Raw genomic sequence first — 22,209 nt, forward strand, 5'->3', positions numbered from 1 at the left:
GGGCAAGGAGAGAAGGCATGACTGCTTTGGAGAATGGTTGAGGTATGATGGCTGCTTTGACAAAACCTTAGAGAGCAGTTAGAAACACGAGCCATCCTTTAGGAGGACTATAGAACTGCATGTTCGCGCATTCGAAGTTCTTCAGCTTCTCGGAATTCTTCATGTGACTTTATATTGGTTGATCAGGCGTAAACACACCACAGACTGCTAAGGATCCCCTGTTTATTGTGGCGATGAAAGCAAACTGGTTTAGTATACGTGTGAATTTCAACGTATTGAGATTTTGGATTTGTTTTAGGGCAGTACAATGTGGCGTAAATTGAAAAAGCATTGCATGCGTTGTCGTTTTCTGTCCGTTCGGTTTGTTTAAGGGGGCGCAAAAAGACGATGCCAAGAGTCATTTGCATTCATTGAGGTTTCCACTACATGAAATTACGATTGCGGCAACGCACGCAATTCATACGGCTTTGTTATTTTACGCTCCACTGCTCGCCCAAACACCCAGACAAACGATTCAAGCAAATTCGCGTTCGGCGACAATATATATATCTAACTCCTACACCTTTATATGGTAGGTTACCACTGAATGAAATTGCGAGAACGCACGTGCCCGCCTTTGCTCAGTTCACCGAAACCGAACCATCAAAAGCTTTTGCTTTGCGCCATTGGAAGTGGATAAATGCGATTCCGACATCGCAAGTGGCAGTGCACCATATACAGTGCAGAAATAGTTATTGTATTGGCATTTTTCGCAACATCGCGTATGTTGGCATTCTTTCAGTTAAAACCCACCTCATCCCTGAACTTCGACAGATACATGAAAATAAAAACTCCTTTGCTCTATTATGCTTCAGTTCACCCAAACCGAACCAGCACTTCAGATTATATTGGATGGAGAAATAATAGAAATTGCCAAGTGATGCACGCGGCATAGAAGTTAAGATAAAACCTTTCAGTTAATGCATGTATGTTCATTGGAAAATTGTATATAAATTGTATAAAAAATGTATTTTAGGGAGATATTCTATAAATCGAGTATTTTAAATCGGAAGAATAGTCGAAATATGATTATGGAAGTTTTTTAAGTAACTTGCCTTGAAATGACAAGATCGGTAAATTGAAATAAGATTGGAAATTGGTAGTCTTCGTTGTGATCTTGTCGGCTGAAAGTTCCCTTGGTATCTGCATGCTCTCGGGAGAACTAGTTTTATAACACGAATATCAGGTAGCAGGGCGGCAGAAGATTTATGACGGTTCCTTCCATTGACAGGTCGACTGAGCTAGTACAATACTTCTTCTTCATCATCATCATCATGTCCCGCAGCCATGCGGCCATTGGGGCGACAATAAGCTGTTAAAGATGCGACACCACGCGGTTCTGTCCTCGGCGAGGGGTCTTTCATTCCAGTGCGTCACGTTATCCACCCGCTCTTTGGAAGGCCGCGATGGCGGCTATCTCTACTGAGCCCTGCAAGATGGCATATGCTAGTGTTCCCTTGGCTCTCGTGGCATATGGACGAACCGCCTCAGCTTACATACTTATACAGGCGAAAATGACAATAATTTAAGACAACTCTCGTTCGGGAACGAATGCAATTCTTCTGTATTGGGATATGCCGACTGTTCTAGTCAGGCCTAAGCCAAGTGGAGCTCAGGCATGAAACATCTCTGTGTTTCCCGTATTTCAGTGTTAACCTTTTTGTTCCCCTATTCACGACAACCATTCGATGTCTGATATATCATAGGGGAAATTTTCACTCACAGAAACACAGAAATTATACCGAGTTTGGTCTCGAGAAGTAGGAAACAAGAAATAATGACCTGAGAATCTTCTTTTGAATAAAACCAGTTACTGCGTCTCCAGTATCCCTTGCCACTCCACGTCAAGAGAACAAAATTAGGACGAGATCATAAAATGTGGACTGAACTTCGGTTCTATTGGACTGAAGAACGTTTTCGCAGCCTGGTAAAACACGAGCCTCCTTGCGAGATCTCATGACGAGGCAACAATCCAACCTTCTATGAGGAATTGGCGCAGGCGCATATAATGACCTGGGACGAGGCTGTATATTGTTAACCATGATAAAAAGAAGAAGAGGACATGACCATGGACTAACACACAGAACACTTTATTGCTCCAAAGATGTCTTCATTCGTACAGACAAATGATATCAATAGTTTGATAATATATGGAACCCTGTACGCAGATGGATTGGAGAACACAACTACTTTCCCGGTGCACAGGTCCAAAAAACACAATCTCCTCCGGGTCCACCATTTGACTTATCGCAGTCGCTATGTTTACTGCAGGCATAACGCTTGCGGACTTTCAGGAACTCTTTGCTGAAAAAGGTAAAATCAACGTTTTAGTCACAGGCTTCCCCAAGCGGTAGTATGTAAATGTTAAAAAGAGCCAAATGAAACAAGCCAATCTAAACGAACCACATACACATTCTAAATATAAAATTAAAGATTACGTTTCGATGTAATATGATTGCAAAGCGTTAGGTTGATAATTGCATGAAATGAAACTTAGATCCTCGAAAGTTCATAGTTTGCTAAAAGAAAAAGTGGAAAAGTAAGGTGTATGTAGCCCTTACAAGTTTATTGTTGGTTAGATAAAAAAGAAAACCTGTAGGGGCGATTGTATTTTTAGCTCCAAAGGAACATTTCTATAGACACACATTAAAGGCATTACACGCATTACCTGACATCAAAGAGTTGTGGTCATTCAGTGTTGTTCGTATAAGTCTTATTATGTTGAATGATCCAAAAAAGAAATGAGTAGTTTGGTGTGATAATCCGATGTGGTATTTGCGAGATAATCACCGACGAATTAGGGTCTTTGACAGTAATAGCTAAATGATAATGTGATTGACAGCTATTTTGCCGTTTTGTTGCCTAATGCACCACCCGAGCAACAAATATCATGAACCATTTGTTGATACTGCGGTTTTATTTCACATGTGTATAAAAATGTCGTGGCATTCGGTGGTTTTAAGATGTTGTCTGTTCAGAGGCTGCAGTAGTGACAGACTGACGTTTTTACTGGTAATTTCTGCAGCACAGCGCTACTAGTACAAAACGCTATGTCGACGCGCCAGTCTATCACCGCCTTGCCAACGTGAAGCGCGGAAAAAAGTGTACAATATACTGACGCGAGGAATCGGTCTCCCATCGCCCGTCCTACATATGAACTTTGCTAAACTCGAATCACACTGAATAGCGACCGTCAACGGTGTGATATGGACCCACTCATGCCATGCATTGCGACCAAATATCGATTTTTGTTTTTCAATAACACTCTTAATCAGGTTAATGTTTATTTCTTAATGTTTATTTGGAATCATCAAAGGCCAACACGTTAAGTAACCGCATCGATTGTCATCAACATAATTATGAACAACATATGAGAAGAGCCCGCCCAGGATGGACACTCAATAAATGAATTGCTTATAATATTATACTATTAGAGGATTTATATAGCGCTCGGCTATGCAAGGCATATTCTCGAGCGCACCCCCCCCTAAAAATGACGCTTAAGGAGTGATTTGAACTGGCCGATGTTTCCTGCCAACCTAATACTCCTGGGGAGATTGTTCCAAAGCTTGGGGGCAGCCGAGCAAAAAGCCCGGTCCCCAAAAGTTACGCAACGCGTAACCGGCACCACAAGCTAAAGCTCAGAGTCAGCACGCAATCTATGATGAGACAATGGTTGCCTGACCTTGAGACAAAAAGCCCGGTCCCCAAAAGTTACGCAACGCGTAACCGGCACCACAAGCAATAGCTCAGAGTCACCACGCAATCAATGATGAGACAATGGTTGCATGACCTTGACTATATCAACCAGGTACTGAGGAGCATTACCCTGGAGGGCCTTAAACATTAGAAGTTAGACCTTGAAAATTATCCTGTACTTAACAGGTAGCCAGTGTAGATGTACAAGTACCGGAGTGATATGGTCAAAGCGAGGCACAAGACATACAACCCATGCAGCAGCATTCAAAACCTTCTGCATCCGACTACACTGCTTGTCAGTGATGCCATATAGAACAGCATTACAGTAGTCGAGATGGGCAGTTGCGAAAGCATGAACAAGAATCTTGGTGGTGTCCTCAGTAAGAAATTTCTGAATTTGTCTGATGTTATAAAATCCGCGAAAGGCCTTTGAGCACACTTTGCGTACGTGGGTTTCCATATTCATATTAGAATCAAACCATACGCCGAGATTTCTCACACATTTGACAGGGCTCACATCAGTCACACCAACTTTAATTGAGTCAATGTTTACTTTGAGCAATTGTTGGCGGGAACCAATGATGATAAATTCAGTTTTCACATCGTTAATCAACAGCTGGTTGGTGATAAGCCAAGCCCTTACATCACGAACGCAGTTCTCAGCCTCCTTCACCGCATCGCATTCAACAGAAGTCGGAAGTGGGCGAAAAGACAGATATAACTGATTATCATCAGAATATCCATGAGCGTCAGGTAGATGTCGGGATATCACGTGATAGAGGCGCGAAACGTAGAACAAGAATGAAATTGGCCCTAGGCAGCTGCCCTGAGGAACACCACCTTTGAGGACAAATTTAGTTGAGACTGAGTCATTGATAACAATACGCTGATTCCGACTGTTGAGATACGACTCCAGCCATTTGAGGCAAGATCCAAATATTCCGAAATCCATGTTCATGGTTTCAAGGAGAACAGTGGTATCAACAGTATCAAAAGCCACACTAAGGTCAAGCATCACAAGCAAACACACTTCTTGCTTATCCATCCTCATCAGAATGTCACTCTGCACTTTATCTAACGCTGCCTCAGTTGCTTGAGGTGCGCGTAGATATTTTTTTTTACAAAATATAGGCATTGGCAAAACTTATCCGCCACCTATGTTTCATTGTGGATCTGACAACTATCATAGATATCGAGCCCGCTGATCATAATGGTCGGACTTATCGCGCCCCCTGCAAACCAACATGACAGTAACCGTTTAATAGATTATACTGTCGAAAGGTATCGAAAAACTTACGAAAGGTCACGGAATTCAAGAACTCGAGACTCTACGAGAGGGATCGCCACTGGGCGTGTAATCTGATTAAGCGTCCCTGCACTTTACGAGTGTTTTACGAGAGATTTCGTGACCGATGCAGATTTCGAGAGTTTTCCAAGAGAATAACGAGAGTTGGTGTTCGTAGTAATAGTTCCCGATCCCGAAATAGCGGCCGAGATACAGCGCTTTTTTCACGGAGACCGACTCGAGATCGGGGAATATTTCACGAAAACTGATGACGTCATAGGCAGGAATGGGTTCTTTTTCGGTGATTTTTTCGGCGGTACCGGATAGCGAAAATTCCTTATTAGCGTGGATAAGAGGAGGCGAGGTCCATATATACGCATATATATATATATATATCAAGGATGCATTGATCAAGCTGTAACAGTCATGACTACCGTAGTTTGATTGGTAGCGGGGGGGGGGGGGGGCAAATAGCTAATTCTGGTTCAAGGTAGGATGAACCTTCGTGGACAGATTACGGAGGATGCTGTTTGAAATCTCTTTGTGTATGACCAAAAGCCATTTTCACTCTGACGCCACCAATAGAACAAGCGAGAGAGAGGAACCCAAAGGCTGTGTAACCTACCCTTTTTCCAGATCCATTTCTTCATTCAATCCTTCCTCGACATTATCTCCTGCATGTGCTAGATAGACGGGATATGATAATTCAGGTGTTCGGTAAGGGATGTAAATTTGGGGTAAGGTAATTGCGATTGCGACCGGGCATACACTGCTTTGTCATTTTGCGCCGCACTGCACCGAGGCAATGCGAAAAATCGAATGAGTTGTGAAATACATGGGAGCTGAATCGCGTCACCAAATGCATTTAGACTTGGTCCCATGAATTTCAACACGCATGCGGTTTTCGCATTGTTTGAATACAGTGTCAGCTGAAAAAGCCCTGTGAAATAACAAATGCACTGTCGCATGCCTTGTCACAATCGCATGCCAAGTAATTAATCAAACCTATACCCCGCCCAAAAGCACTGTCTCTCGCCTCCCGGTAAATAAAGTCAGCGCGCACTTTCGGTCCACCTTTCGACGAGCCTGAGCCGATATTGGAGGAAGAATTCGCCCCGATCAGGCTAGGGGGCATTATTAGAAAAACCCCTGATTTCCGCAGTATAAGGCAGTTATGATGTTGGGCTCTAAGATCACAAAGATTAAAATATGTACTCTTTCATGAAATTGATATCATGATGAAGAAAATTATCCCAAACCCAGCGATTCAGTAGCCGTTTTACCCGCAGGCGTGAGATCTTTTTGTCGCACATATAGCAGCGATTATAATCATAGGTACAACGATTAAATCGCTCATTGCGGGGCGTTCTATGTATACCTACCAAGGACCAAGGAGAAGATCACCACCAGAACGAACAGGACACAAATGGTCTTCATCTTTTCAGTCAGAAATATTTGCTAGAGAGACGTAACTTCCTGGAATGTAGCAAAAAGAGGAAACTGAGATTTTTGAGCTTCTTGCAGGCCAACACTCGACACTAACAACCGAATGTGTGCGAGGGTAGGAGGATACGAATGAGTCTGGTTTTTCGTTGATGTCTATAACAAGGTATCTCCCTGCTTTAACTGTCGACACAATGTACCAGTATACACCATAGGCACGTAGTTATAAGAGCTCAATAACTCCCCCGCCCCTCGACTGAAAAACACACCCTCAATGACAGCACACATAAAACTGTACGAGTGTTGACACTGTTGTCAGTTGGGCTGGAGCCTTTATCGTCATATACCTGTCGATGTCCAGAGATAAGGTAGGTGTTACAAAATATACCAATGCAATAACTATTTTTGAATTGTATATGGTGCATTGCCACTTGCGATGTCGCAAAGCAAAAGCTTTTGCTGGTCTCGGTTTGGGTGCATAGAAGCATGATAGAGCAAAGGCGTGAACGTGCGTTCTCACAATCGTATTCAGTGGTAAACTACCGTGTAGGTTAAGGTTGGTCCCCGCCGAACGCGAGTTTGCTTGAATCGCAGAACAAACTCGTTTGTCTTGGTGTATTGGCGAGCGGTGGGGTGTAAAATAGCAAAGTCGCATGAATTGCGTGCGTTATTGCAATTGTAATAACATGTGGTGGAAATCTCAATGAATGCAAATGCCTCTGGGCTTGGTCATTCTACGCCCCCTGCAAAAAAACGAACGAACAAAAGCTCTTGCGCGGATTACGACAAAGCGTGGAACGCTTTTTCATTTCACGCCATACTGCACTGCCCTTAAACAAATCCAAAATCTCAATACGTAAAAATTAATACATGTATACTAGACCAGTTTGCTTCAATCGCCGTAGCAAACAGGAGATCTTAAGCAGTATGTGGTGTGTTTACGATCGATCAACGAATATAGAGTCACATGAAGAATTCCGCAAAGCTGAAGAACTTCGAGTGCGCGAACATGAAACTCTATAGTCCTCCCAAAGGATGGATGGTGTTTCGAGCTATTCTCGAAGGTTTGGTTAAACCAGCGATCATACCTCAACCATTCTCCAAAACAGACATACCTTCTCTCCTTGCCTTTGTGATTGACTTTTCACGCATCGTAGAGCGTGGCAAAAAAGTGACCAAAAAATAGGAAGAACAAAGACACCTCTTTTCGACGTATAAAACAACATGTCGAATGAGGAATGGAAAGAGCACACATATGGAAAAGAAGATGTTTGTGGCGTCCATAGTAACAGTATGTTAACACTGATTGGACAAGGCGTGAGGCGGTGGGTTTTTTTGCTTTTACGCTGCACCCCAATGACTTGCACGAAAACAACCCTAAAATCGCATGCGTTGTGAATTTCATCTGAAACAGCGTCAAATATCATTCACCGATGTCAGGAGGCAATAACTGAGGATTAAGATTATTTTGATATATATAGGGCCCCGGTATATAGAGCCTACATGTAGGTAGCATTAGCAAGGTCGCAATCAGTAACCTCTCCAAAGGTAACGGGTATGAACTCAAATGGAGGCGGTTAAATGCTGATTTTGTGCCTAACATAATCGCATTCTTGACTGTTTGCGCCACAATCACGGCATTGTGGATGTGATGATTTTTAAACCAATTCAGCAATGTAAACCGATTTTGATTTGGGCGGCCAACCACACCACGACGTACACGTTTGTTAACTTTTTAAGAGAAATGGCTTTATGGCGACAACTTGGTCAGGGAGAACCACCCTCCTACGTTGTTACCCTCTGCTGATGTCAATGAGATAATATTTGGCAGAATTCACTTACCTTTTGAAAAAATGCTACTGCACTACGCTTGGAGTCCAACGACTGAAATGGTTGTTGGTTCGGGCAAGGTTTACTATTTGTAGCCAGGTCTAGTAGGGCTTATTCTGGATGTGCGTCGGGTTATTGAGCACAAAGCTCTCATGAATGCTTGGAAATTCTGCTTCGTCACTGCACTAGTTTCAAAATTCCATTGACACCAGACTTCAACTTCAACCTGTCACTCCTACTCACTTGATATTTTTCAAGTGGTAAGGATGGTATGCACTCTAGATGACAGGGCCCGGATTTGAGAAGCCAGGATTTGTATTCTGGATGAACTGGCATGGATTTAGGACTAGAATTCCTCACATGCATTTGTGATGGACTCTATGATTTAGAATAGCATAGTGCACGCCTCTGGAATTTTATCCTTAATCTCTTTAAGGATCCTAGCGTTCATTTCGTCAACCGGGATTCTTGTCTGGTTTATTCAAGTTCGTAAGTCTTGCTTACTTCCTCTACCTTGAAAACTATATCATTAATTTCCCCCAGGTTGTGCGGTTTGGACATTGGCATGTTGGACAATACTTCCTTCGTGAAAACACGATTATGCGTTTTTAATCTCTTAGGTCCAGAGGAGATTCACCAAATTAATAACAGGAATGAGGGATCTTACGTATACAGTGAAAGGCTAGAGGCACTAGATCTCTTCAGCCTCAGACATAGGTGAGAGGTGATTTGATAAGCTTGTTCCAAATATTACATGAAACGGATTTGGCGAACCATCTGTGTGGCGGCGACGCATTACTCTCCGTATATAGGATCATGAATTTAAAGACAGACGACGTATCTGTACTCTGATATTTCCTTTAATTAATCATGCATTGCGTGAAAGATATTGTAAAATATCAGCAGCTTCAGGGTAGGGTTCATATCATTCAGCGGTTTCACAACGCAGCTAGACTCCCTGACCGGGGCAATCCATTGCGTCATCATAATTTGGTCTCCTTATGGACTGCCACAAATAGCGGGAATTCGTGCAACTGGACGATTAGCCAATGGACAATGCTGCATCTCTCCCATGGTTTAGATGGTACACGCACGCACTGCGCTGTATCGTTAGTTGACGTACAATGTGAATAAACATCAAATAACACGATTAAATGCACAAATATTTGTACTATAAAATCTCGGGTTACATCAGCTAACTGGGAATAAGACTACTTTATTTGTGCTAATGCAAAGCCAAAGAATTTAATTGACTCGTGGGTATCATCATCCTTTTTAATAGTAGCAGGAGTAACAACATCAGTAATAGATCTACTGGCAGTACTAGTATTAACATCATTCGGTCTAAAAGCTCCAGTCGCACTTTGTCCTGAGAGCGTAGCCGCAGTAGGGCTTTGTCCTGAGGGCGTAGCTCGAGTAGGAGTTTCAACAGGAGCAGGCCACGAGTCACAATCTGGTAACTCTTTGTCTCACATATAAAGTTTGGCAGTGGTCATGGGTCGGGGTCCCATCATTCCCAGCCGCAAGTCACAATCAGGTACTTTTTGTCTCACATATAAAGTTTGGCAGTAATCAGGGGTCGGGGTCCTATCATTCACAGCCACGAGTCACAATCTGGTAACTTTTTGTCTCACGTATGAAGTTTGGCAGTGATCATGGGTCGGGGTCCCATCATTCCCAGCCGTAAGTCACAATCAGGTAACTTTTTGTCTCACATATAAAGTTTGGCAGTGATCAGGGGTCGGGGTCCTATCATTCCCAGCCGTAAGTCACAATCTGGTAACTTTTTGTCTCACATATAAAGTTTGGCAGTAATCAGGGGTCGGGGTCCTATCATTCACAGCCACGAGTCACAATCTGGTAACTTTTTGTCTCACGTATGAAGTTTGGCAGTGATCATGGGTCGGGATCCCATCATTCCCAGCCGTAAGTCACAATCAGGTAACTTTTTGTCTCACATATAAAGTTTGGCAGTGATCAGGGGTCGGGGTCCTATCATTCCCAGCCGTAAGTCACAATCTGGTAACTTTTTGTCTCGCATGGCAATGACTCATAGGCAGTGAAAGTCAGGTTATTTCATGTTTAGAACCGGTTTGAGATTTTGTGCGGAAGAACCATTAACTGGGACAATTCCTCCAAATAACAACTACAGAACTGAACAGCCCATGACGGGCGGCAACTCAGGGGTCAATCAAGTGAGAAAATTTCAATATAGGCTAGGCAACGTATTATGAAGCTTGATCATTAATCCAACAAGTCTGACGTAACGCGCGGAAGCACACTTCTCAGGTTGTTGTCGGCGACACTTCCCAGGTGTCTGGTCGTGACGCTTTTTATTAGACTATACCATTTAAATTTTGCAGAGTGACTTTATAGGTGACCTCAGTTACCTATTTTGATGCTTGGGGAATGGGTAGGCGATGCCGCGAAAGAGTGGAGACGAGGTCAATATTTCACAGTAATACAGGAAATCAACGTCTAAAATTTAAAAAAAACAACAACGGGGAAAAACATAAATTGTTGATAACCAAAAAAACAAACTAATGGAAATTAGTGGAGTAGAGTTTGTTAAAACTGTTTGACGTTTAATGAATACTCTGTGAGCGTGTGTGTGTGTGCGCCACCGAACTAAATTGTTCTTAGTAGTCAATATCATACTGGAAAATCAACACATCGAAGTTTAATTTTATTGCGATAATTCTTTATCAAATTGCCCAAGAAAAATGCGTTGGCAGCTTTAAAAGCTTTAGTAATTACTGGTGGCTAAAAAGGGCAAGACCACTCATTGTTAGTTCAGGAAGCAGATAATAGACGGCGAATGCATCTGGCCAACTGTGAACTGTCTACAGTGTTAAAAAATGGAGACATTGAAGAGTTCACTGTTTTGTGCAGAGCATGCTCTGAAAGTATAGCCTGGTTCCTTGGCCAATTCAATGCGTAGAATACAACTGCGCAACTATACGTCATAACCCGGGCTTTTGAATCGTCAAAAAATCAGTCAAATGTGCCTGTAGCGCCAACTGGCGGTGAAAACTAAACTAATTCCATTACAAGTCAAAATGAAAAATTATTAAAAAATATTCGGCCAGATTTGAAAACAATATTTCCTCTGTGGACCGAGGTATAAAGGAAAGAAGTTAAAACTTACCGATGACCTCATTCGCCGAGTGTAGGTCGGATCGCGCTGATTTTTGGTTTCTGAGTTCCCCTTGGGCTACTCCTAATTTAACAGCGTCAACAAAGCGCCTAGGTTTTACGGTTACAAAATGCCCAAAAGTGACACGGACGGAAGGAAGGAAGGACAGACACCATTCCCTTAGTAATATTGCTAGCTTCGCTGACTTTGTCAGCTGAGCTAAAAATGAAGCCTGTATGTGCCATAGTATTAGAGACATTTAAAAAAAAACGTAATTATGGCGGCCATCTTGAAATCCAAGATGGCGAACATTTTACGGAATTTTCAGTGGGTCCACTGGATTCGTCACACCCAAAAACCTAGGGTATGCCACAAAAAGCAAGTCCGTATCACCCATAGTATTTGAGATATTCAAGAAAATTGCAAATCATGGCGGCCATCTTGGCGGAAATCCAATATGGTGGCCATTTTATGAAATTTTTCGTTGGTTCCATTCGATTCGTCATACCTGAAAACCTAGGGTAAGGCATGAAATTATACCTGCAATAGTGTCAGAGATATTCAGGGAGAAAGCCCAAAATATGGCGGCCATTTTGAAATTCAAGATGGCTGCCACTAGGGGGCGTTTCACGTTGGGGTCTTAATCGATTAGTGATCCTTAGGGGTCCAGTCACCTATATGCCAAATTTCATGTCTCCATCGATAACCAGTATGTATATATGGGGTGACAAATAATAATATTATAGGCCCTCACGGTGGCGGCCATCTTGGAATCCAGTATGGCGGCCATACTACGGCATTTCCACTGGTTCCGTTGAATTTGCCATACCTGAAAACGTAGGGTGAGCCGTCAAAATTATACCCGTACGTGCAATAGATTCCGAGATATTGCAGGAAACTGGCCAAAAATGGCGGCCATATTGGATTTTAAGATGGCGACCGCCAGATGGCGTAAAAAATTAGGTGCTTAATCGATAAATGACCCCTAGGGGCTGTTCTACCACCACAGAATTAATGTTGTTCCCTTTCCCTTTCCAATGTCTCAACCTCAAGCCTACGAAAGCCCAGAAGGCTCATTCCAAATTCCAAATTCCAAATGCGAAATTCCAAATCTGATCCGACCAATTTGATCAGGTTTTGCTTTTGACTAATCAGATAGAGTATAATAACAATATTCCAGTTCCGGTTTGCTTTGGCAGATGTGAACAGTTTGGTGATCGGTTGCATATCAGCGTTGGTTAAAGCGGATGGGGCAAAATTCCTCTGTTGCAGTGAGCTACTCTGCTACTCGGTATCCTAGGACTGGCGTTGTCTATTGCTACAGCAGTTGCTAAAAATGACAGGTTAGTGTACTTACGCTGCTAAATGGGTGAACGTCGTCAACGTGGAGGTTACTCTCACTGGTGGCTGTCCCAGATTCCTTGCGGCTGGTGTCTTATGAAAGTTGAGGATCGAATTTAACTCTATGCGCTTTTTGTGACTTGAAATCATGTATATAAATATGACCAGTGTCATTTTGGTTCGTAAAAACATCAACTGCCTATCCGTGGTCTGAATCTGAGTCAGCATTGACAATCATTGAACATAATTTATTTATAGGTCTAAATTTTTTAATTCGTTTTTCTTGCGTTCTTTTTTCAGCAATATGGTCCTTCCGCCATACACCCCAGCCCTGCTGATGACAAATGTCAACAACCTGCACCATATTCTAAACATGACATAACCTGACTTTCACTACCTATGAGTCATTGCCATACGAGACAAAAAGTTATCAGATTGTGACTTACGGCTGGGAATGATAGGACCCCGACCCCTGGTCACTGCCAAACTTTATATGTGAGACAAAAAGTTACCTGATTGTGACTTACGGCTGGGAATGATGGGACCCCGACCCATGATCACTGCCAAACTTCATACGTGAGACAAAAAGTTACCAGATTGTGACTCGTGGCTGTGAATGATAGAACCCCGACCCCTGATTACTGCCAAACTTTATATGTGAGACAAAAAGTACCTGATTGTGACTTGCGGCTGGGAATGATGGGACCCCGACCCATGACCACTGCCAAACTTTATATGTGAGACAAAGAGTTACCAGATTGTGACTCGTGGCCTGCTCCTGTTGAAACTCCTACTCGAGCTACGCCCTCAGGACAAAGCCCTACTGCGGCTACGCTCTCAGGACAAAGTGCGACTGGAGCTTTTAGACCGAATGATGTTAATACTAGTACTGTCAGTAGATCTATTACTGATGTTGTTACTCCTGCTACTATTAAAAAGGATGATGATACCCACGAGTCAGTTAAATTCATTCTTTACATTAGCAAAAACAAAGTAGACTTATTCCCAGTTAGCTGATGTAACCTGAGATTTTATAGTACAAATATTTGTGCATTTAATCGTGTTGTTTGATGTTTATTCACATTGTACGTCAACTAACGATACAGCGCAGTGCGTGCGTGTACCATCTAAACCATGGGAGAGATGCCGCATTGTCCATTGGCTAATCGTCCAGTTGCACGAATTCCCGCTATTTGTGGCAGTCCATAAGGAGACCAAAATATGATGACGCAATGGATTGCCCCGGTCAGGGAGTCTAGCTGCGTTGTGAAACCGCTGAATGATATGAACCCTACCCTGAAGCTGCTGATATTTTACAATATCTTTCACGCAATGCATGATTAATTAAAGGAAATATCAGAGTACAGATACGCGTCGCCTGTCTTTAAATTCATGATCCTATATACGGAGAGTAATGCGTCGCCGCCACACAGATGGTTCGCCAAATCCGTTTCATGTAATATTTGGAACAAGCTTATCAAATCACCTCTCACCTATGTCTGAGGCTGAAGAGATCTAGTGCCTCTAGCCTTTCACTGTATACGTAAGATCCCCCATTCCTGTTATTAATTTGGTGAATCTCCTCTGGACCTAAGAGATTAAAAACGCATAATCGTGTTTTCACGAAGGAAGAATTGTCCAACATGCCAATGTCCAAACCGCACAACCTGGGGGAAATTAATGATACAGTTTTCAAGGTAGAGGAAGTAAGCAAGACTTACGAACTTGAATAAACCAGACAAGAATCCCGGTTGACGAAATGAACCCTAGGATCCCTAAAATTCCAGAGGCGTGCACTATGCTATTCTAAATCATAGAGTCCATCACAAATGCATGTGAGGAATTCTAGTCCTAGTTCATCCAGAATACAAATCCTGGCTTCTCAAATCCGGGCCCTGTCATCTAGAGTGCATACCATCCTTACCACTTGAAAAATATCAAGTGAGTAGGAGTGACAGGTTAAAGTTGAAGTCGAGTGTCAATGGAATTTTGAAACTAGTGCAGTGACGAAGCAGAATTTCCAAGCATTCATGAGAGCTTTGTGCTCAATAACCCGACGCACATCTAGAATAAGCTCTAATAGACCTGGCTACAAATAGTAAACCTTGCCCGAACCAACAACCATTTCAGTCGTTGGACTCCAAGCGTAGTGCAGTAGCATTTTTTCAAAAGGTAAGTGAATTCTGCCAAATATTATCTCATTGACATCAGCAGAGGGTAACAACGTAGGAGGGTGGTTCTCCCTGACCAAGTTGTCGCCATAAAGCCATTTCTCTTAAAAAGTTAACAAACGTGTACGTCGTGGTGTGGTTGGCCGCCCACTTCAAAATCGGTTTACATTGCTGAATTGGTTTAAAAATCATCACATCCACAATGCCGTGATTGTGGCGCAAACAGTCAAGAATGCGATTATGTTAGGCACAAAATCAGCATTTAACCGCCTCCATTTGAGTTCATACCCGTTACCTTTGGAGAGGTTACTGATTGCGACCTTGCTAATACTACCTACATATAGGCTCTATATACCGGGGCCCTATATATATCAAAATAATCTTAATCCTCAGTTATTGCCTCCTGACATCGGTGAATGATATTTGACGCTGTTTCAGATGAAATTCACAACGCATGCGATTTTAGGGTTGTTTTCGTGCAAGTCATTGGGGTGCAGCGTAAAAGCAAAAAAACCCACCGCCTCACGCCTTGTCCAATCAGTGTTAACCTACTGTTACTATGGACGCCACAGACATCTTCTTTTCCATATGTGTGCTCTTTCCATTCCTCATTCGACATGTTGTTTTATACGTCGAAAAGAGGTGTCTTTGTTCTTCCTATTTTTTGGTCACTTTTTTGCCACGCTCTACGATGCGTGAAAAGTCAATCACAAAGGCAAGGAGAGAAGGTATGTCTGTTTTGGAGAATGGTTGAGGTATGATCGCTGGTTTAACCAAACCTTCGAGAATAGCTCGAAACACCATCCATCCTTTGGGAGGACTATAGAGTTTCATGTTCGCGCACTCGAAGTTCTTCAGCTTTGCGGAATTCTTCATGTGACTCTATATTCGTTGATCGCTCGTAAACACACCACATACTGCTTAAGATCTCCTGTTTGCTACGGCGATTGAAGCAAACTGGTCTAGTATACATGTATTAATTTTTACGTATTGAGATTTTGGATTTGTTTTAGGGCAGTGCAGTATGGCGTGAAATGAAAAAGCGTTCCATTCTTTGTCGTAATCCGCGCAAGAGCTTTTGTTCGTTCGTTTTTTTGCAGGGGGCGTAGAATGACCAAGCCCAGAGGCATTTGCATTCATTGAGATTTCCACCACATGTTATTACGATTGCAATAACGCACGCAATTCATGCTATTTTACACCCCACCGCTCGCCAATACACCCAGACAAACGAGTTTGTTCTGCGATTCAAGCAAACTCGCGTTCGGCGGGGACCGACCTTAACCTACACCCTGATATGGTAGTTTACCACTGAATACGATTGCGAGAACGCACGTTCACGCCTTTGCTCTATCATGCTTCTATGCACCCAAACCGAGACCAGCAAAAGCTTTTGCTTTGCGACATCGCAAGTGGCAATGCACCATATACAATTCAGAAATAGTTATTTCATTGGTATATTTTGTAACACCTACCTTATCTCTGGACATCGACAGGTATATGACGATAAAGGCTCCAGCCCAACTGACAACAGTGTCAACACTCGTACAGTTTTATGTGTGCTGTCATTGAGGGTGTGTTTTTCAGTCGAGGGGCGGGGCAGTTATTGAGCTCTTATAATTACGTGCCTATGGTGTATACTGGTACATTGTGTCGACAGTTAAAGCAGGGAGATACCTTGTTATAGACATCAACGAAAAACCAGACTCATTCGTATCCTCCTACCCTCGCACACATTCGGTTGTTAGTGTCGAGTGTTGGCCTGCAAGAAGCTCAAAAATCTCAGTTTCCTCTTTTTGCTACATTCCAGGAAGTTACGTCTCTCTAGCAAAGATTTCTGACTGAAAAGATGAAGACCATTTGTGTCCTGTTCGTTCTGGTGGTGATCTTCTCCTTGGTCCTTGGTAGGTATACATAGAACGCCCCGCAATGAGCGATTTAATCGTTGTACCTATGATTATAATCGCTGCTATATGTGCGACAAAAAGATCTCACGCCTGCGGGTAAAACGGCTACTGAATCGCTGGGTTTGAGATAATTTTCTTTATCATGATATCAATTTCATGAAAGAGTACATATTTTAATCTTTGTGATCTTAGAGCCCAACATCATAACTGCCTTATCCTGCGGAGATCAGGGGTTTTTCTAATAATGTCCCCTAGCCTGATCGGGGCGAATTCTTCCTCCAATATCGGCTCAGGCTCGTCGAAAGGTGGACCGAAATTGCGCGCTGACTTTATTTACCGGGAGGCGAGAGACAGTGCTTTTGGGCGGGGTATAGGTTTGATTAATTACTTGGCATGCGATTGTGACAAGGCATGCGACAGTGCATTTGTTATTTCACAGGGCTTTTTCAGCTGACACTGTATTCAAACAATGCAAAAACCGCATGCGTGTTGAAATTCATGGGACCAAGTCTAAATACATTTGGTGACGCGATTCAGCTCCCATGTATTTCACAACTCATTCGATTTTTCGCATTGCCTCGGTGCAGTGCGGCGCAAAATGACAAAGCAGTGTATGCCCGGTCGCAATCGCAATTACCTTACCCCAAATTTACATCCCTTACCGAACACCTGAATTATCATATCCCGTCTATCTAGCACATGCAGGAGATAATGTCGAGGAAGGATTGAATGAAGAAATGGATCTGGAAAAAGGGTAGGTTACACAGCCTTTGGGTTCCTCTCTCTCGCTTGTTCTATTGGTGGCGTCAGAGTGAAAATGGCTTTTGGTCATACACAAAGAGATTTCAAACAGCATCCTCCATAATCTGTCCACGAAGGTTCCTCCTACCTTGAACCAGAATTAGCTATTTTCCCCCCCCCCCCCCTGCTACCAATCAAACTACGGTAGTCATGACTGTTACAGCTTGATCAATGCATCCTTGATATATATATATATATATACGCAAGTGCGTATTATATGCGTATATATGCGTATATATGGACCTCGCCTCCTCTTATCCACGCTAATAAGGAATTTTCGCTATCCGGTACCGCCGAAAAAATCACCGAAAAAGAACCCATTCCTGCCTATGACGTCATCAGTTTTCGTGAAATATTCCCCGATCTCGAGTCGGTCTCCGTGAAAAAAGCGCTGTATCTCGGCCGCTATTTCGGGATCGGGAACTATTACTACGAACACCAACTCTCGTTATTCTCTCGGAAAACTCTCGAAATCTGCATCGGTCACGAAATCTCTCGAAAAACACTCGTAAAGTGCAGGGACGCTTAATAGGATTACACGCCCAGTGGCGATCCCTCTCGTAGAGTCTCGAGTTCTTGAATTCCGTGACCTTTCGTAAGTTTTTCGATACCTTTCGACAGTATAATTTATTAAACGGTTATTGTCATGTTGGTTTGCAGGGGGCGCGATAAGTCCGACCATTATGATCAGCGGGCTCAATATTTATGATAGTTGTCAGATCCACAATGAAACATAGGTGGCGGATAAGTTTTGCCGTTGCCTATATTTTGTAAAAAAAAATATCTACGTGCACCACAAGCAACTGAGACAGCGTTAGTTAAAGTGCAGAGTAACATTCTGATGAGGATGAATAAGCAAGAAGTGTGTTTGCCTGTGATGCTTGACCTTAGTGTGGCTTTTGATACTGTTGATACCACTGTTCTCCTTGAAACCATGAACATGGATTTCGGAATATCTGGATCTTGCCTCAAATGGCTGGAGTCGTATCTCAACAGTCGGAATCAGCAGATTGTTATTAATGACTCAGTCTCAACTAAATTTGTCCTCAAATGTGGTGTTCCTCAGGGCAGCTGCCTAGGGCCAATTTCATTCTTGTTCTACGTTTCGCGCCTCTATCACGTGATATCCCGACATCTACCTGACGCTCATGGATATTCTGATGATAATCAGTTATATCTGTCTTTTCGCCCACTTCCGACTTCTGTTGAATGCGATGCGGTGAAGGAGGCTGAGAACTGCGTTCGTGATGTAAGGGCTTGGCTTATCACCAACCAGCTGTTGATTAACGATGTGAAAACTGAATTTATCATCATTGGTTCCCGCCAACAATTGCTCAAAGTAAACATTGACTCAATTAAAGTTGGTGTGACTGATGTGAGCCCTGTCAAATGTGTGAGAAATCTCGGCGTATGGTTTGATTCTAATATGAATATGGAAACCCACGTACGCAAAGTGTGCTCAAAGGCCTTTCGCGGATTTTATAACATCAGACAAATTCGGAAATTTCTTACTGAGGACACCACCAATATTCTTGTTCATGCTTTCGCAACTGCCCATCTCGACTACTGTAATGCTGTTCTATATGGCATTACTGACAAGCAGTGTAGTCGGATGCAGAAGGTTTTGAATGCTGCTGCATGGGTTGTATGTCTTGTGCCTCACTTTGACCATATCACTCCGGTACTTGTACATCTACACTGGCTACCTGTTAAGTACAGGATAATTTTCAAGGTCTAACTTCTAATGTTTAAGGCCCTCCAGGGTAATGCTCCTCAGTACCTGGTTGATAAAGTCAAGGTCAGGCAACCATTGTCTCGTCATCATTGATTGCGTGGTGACTCTGAGCTATTGCTTGTGGTGCCGGTTACGCGTTGCGTAACTTTTGGGGACCGGGCTTTTTGTCTCAAGGTCAGGCAACCATTGTCTCATCATAGATTGCGTGCTGACTCTGAGCTTTTGCTTGTGGTGCCGGTTACGCGTTGCGTAACTTTTGGGGACCGGGCTTTTTGCTCGGCTGCCCCCAAGCTTTGGAACAATCTCCCCAGGAGTATTAGGTTGGCAGGAAACATCGGCCAGTTCAAATCACTCATTAAGCGTCATTTTTAGGGGGGGGGGGGGTGCGCTCGAGAATATGCCTTGCATAGCCGAGCGCTATATAAATCCTCTAATAGTATAATATTATAAGCAATTCATTTATTGAGTGTCCTTCCTGGGCGGGCTCTTCTCATATGTTGTTCATAATTATGTTAATGACAATCGATGCGGTTACTTAACGTGTTGGCCTTTGATGATTCCAAATAAACATTAAGAAATAAACATTAACCTGATAAAGAGTGTTATTGAAAAACAAAAATCGATATTTGGTCGCAATGCATGGCATGAGTGGGTCCATATCACACCGTTGACGGTCGCTATTCAGTGTGATTCGAGTTTAGCAAAGTTCATATGTAGGACAGGCGATGGGAGACCGATTCCTCGCGTCAGTATATTGTACACTTTTTTCCGCGCTTCACGTTGGCAAGGCGGTGATAGACTGGCGCGTCGACATAGCGTTTTGTATTAGTAGCGCTGTGCTGCAGAAATTACCAGTAAAAACGTCAGTCTGTCACTACTGCAGCCTCTGAACAGACAACATCTTAAAACCACCGAATGCCACGACCTTTTTATACACATGTGAAATAAAACCGCAGTATCAACAAATGGTTCATGATATTTGTTGCTCGGGTGGTGCATTAGGCAACAAAACGGCAAAATAGCTGTCAATCACATTATCATTTAGCTATTACTGTCAAAGACCCTAATTCGTCGGTGATTATCTCGCAAATACCACATCGGATTATCACACCAAACTACTCATTTCTTTTTTGGATCATTCAACATAATAAGACTTATACGAACAACACTGAATGACCACAACTCCCTGATGTCAGGTAATGCGTGTAATGCCTTTAATGTGTGTCTATAGAAATGTTCCTTTGGAGCTAAAAATACAATCGCCCCTACAGGTTTTCTTTTTTATCTAACCAACAATAAACTTGAAAGGGCTACATACACCTTACTTTTCCACTTTTTCTTTTAGCAAACTATGAACTTTCGAGGATCTAAGTTTCATTTCATGCAATTATCAACCTAACGCTTTGCAATCATATTACATCGAAACGTAATCTTTAATTTTATATTTAGAATGTGTATGTGGTTCGTTTAGATTGGCTTGTTTCATTTGGCTCGTTTTAACATTTACATACTACCGCTTGGGGAAGCCTGTGACTAAAACGTTGATTTTACCTTTTTCAGCAAAGAGTTCCTGAAAGTCCGCAAGCGTTATGCCTGCAGTAAACATAGCGACTGCGATAAGTCAAATGGTGGACCCGGAGGAGATTGTGTTTTTTGGACCTGTGCACCGGGAAAGTAGTTGTGTTCTCCAATCCATCTGCGTACAGGGTTCCATATATTATCAAACTATTGATATCATTTGTCTGTACGAATGAAGACATCTTTGGAGCAATAAAGTGTTCTGTGTGTTAGTCCATGGTCATGTCCTCTTCTTCTTTTTATCATGGTTAACAATATACAGCCTCGTCCCAGGTCATTATATGCGCCTGCGCCAATTATTCCTCATAGAAGGTTGGATTGTTGCCTCGTCATGAGATCTCGCAAGGAGGCTCGTGTTTTACCAGGCTGCGAAAACGTTCTTCAGTCCAATAGAACCGAAGTTCGACTGTTCAGTCCACATTTTATGATCTCGTCCTAATTTTGTTCTCTTGACGTGGAGTGGCAAGGGATACTGGAGACGCAGTAACTGGTTTTATTCAAAAGAAGATTCTCAGGTCATTATTTCTTGTTTCCTACTTCTCGAGACCAAACTCGGTATAATTTCTGTGTTTCTGTGAGTGAAAATTTCCCCTATGATATATCAGACATCGAATGGTTGTCGTGAATAGGGGAACAAAAAGGTTAACACTGAAATACGGGAAACACAGAGATGTTTCATGCCTGAGCTCCACTTGGCTTAGGCCTGACTAGAACAGTCGGCATATCCCAATACAGAAGAATTGCATTCGTTCCCGAACGAGAGTTGTCTTAAATTATTGTCATTTTCGCCTGTATAAGTATGTAAGCTGAGGCGGTTCGTCCATATGCCACGAGAGCCAAGGGAACACTAGCATATGCCATCTTGCAGGGCTCAGTAGAGATAGCCGCCATCGCGGCCTTCCAAAGAGCGGGTGGATAACGTGACGCACTGGAATGAAAGACCCCTCGCCGAGGACAGAACCGCGTGGTGTCGCATCTTTAACAGCTTATTGTCGCCCCAATGGCCGCATGGCTGCGGGACATGATGATGATGATGAAGAAGAAGTATTCTATTCAGTTTATTTACTATTGAGTATTTTGAACTATTTCCTACTCGGGCTCGGCTACAAAACACGAAAGTTCCTCAAAAAATAAGCCAGGGCTGACATGCTCACGAAAGGAGTCATGTCTAGTAGCCTGACTCTGGTTTTTAAATTGTACTAGCTCAGTCGACCTGTCAATGGAAGGAACCGTCATAAATCTTC

General features: G+C 42.8%; 2 long non-coding RNA genes across 2 annotated transcripts; one reads left to right on the top strand and one right to left on the bottom strand.

Moving 5' to 3' along the window:
• Positions 1-2,104: 2,104 nt before the first annotated feature.
• Positions 2,105-8,403, bottom strand: LOC135498441 (uncharacterized). Its single transcript, XR_010449052.1, has 4 exons — positions 8,309-8,403; positions 6,406-6,499; positions 5,649-5,706; positions 2,105-2,343 (listed from the first exon to the last, which is right to left on the bottom strand). It is a non-coding gene; the product is annotated as an uncharacterized LOC135498441 (long non-coding RNA).
• A 6,462-nt stretch (positions 8,404-14,865) lies between these two features.
• LOC135498457 (uncharacterized) lies at positions 14,866-21,186 on the top strand. Its single transcript, XR_010449063.1, has 4 exons — positions 14,866-14,945; positions 16,755-16,848; positions 17,548-17,605; positions 20,948-21,186. It is a non-coding gene; the product is annotated as an uncharacterized LOC135498457 (long non-coding RNA).
• Positions 21,187-22,209: the final 1,023 nt, after the last annotated feature.

Source organism: Lineus longissimus, chromosome 13 (genome assembly GCF_910592395.1).
Source record: "Lineus longissimus chromosome 13, tnLinLong1.2, whole genome shotgun sequence".
NCBI lineage: Eukaryota > Metazoa > Nemertea > Pilidiophora > Heteronemertea > Lineidae > Lineus > Lineus longissimus.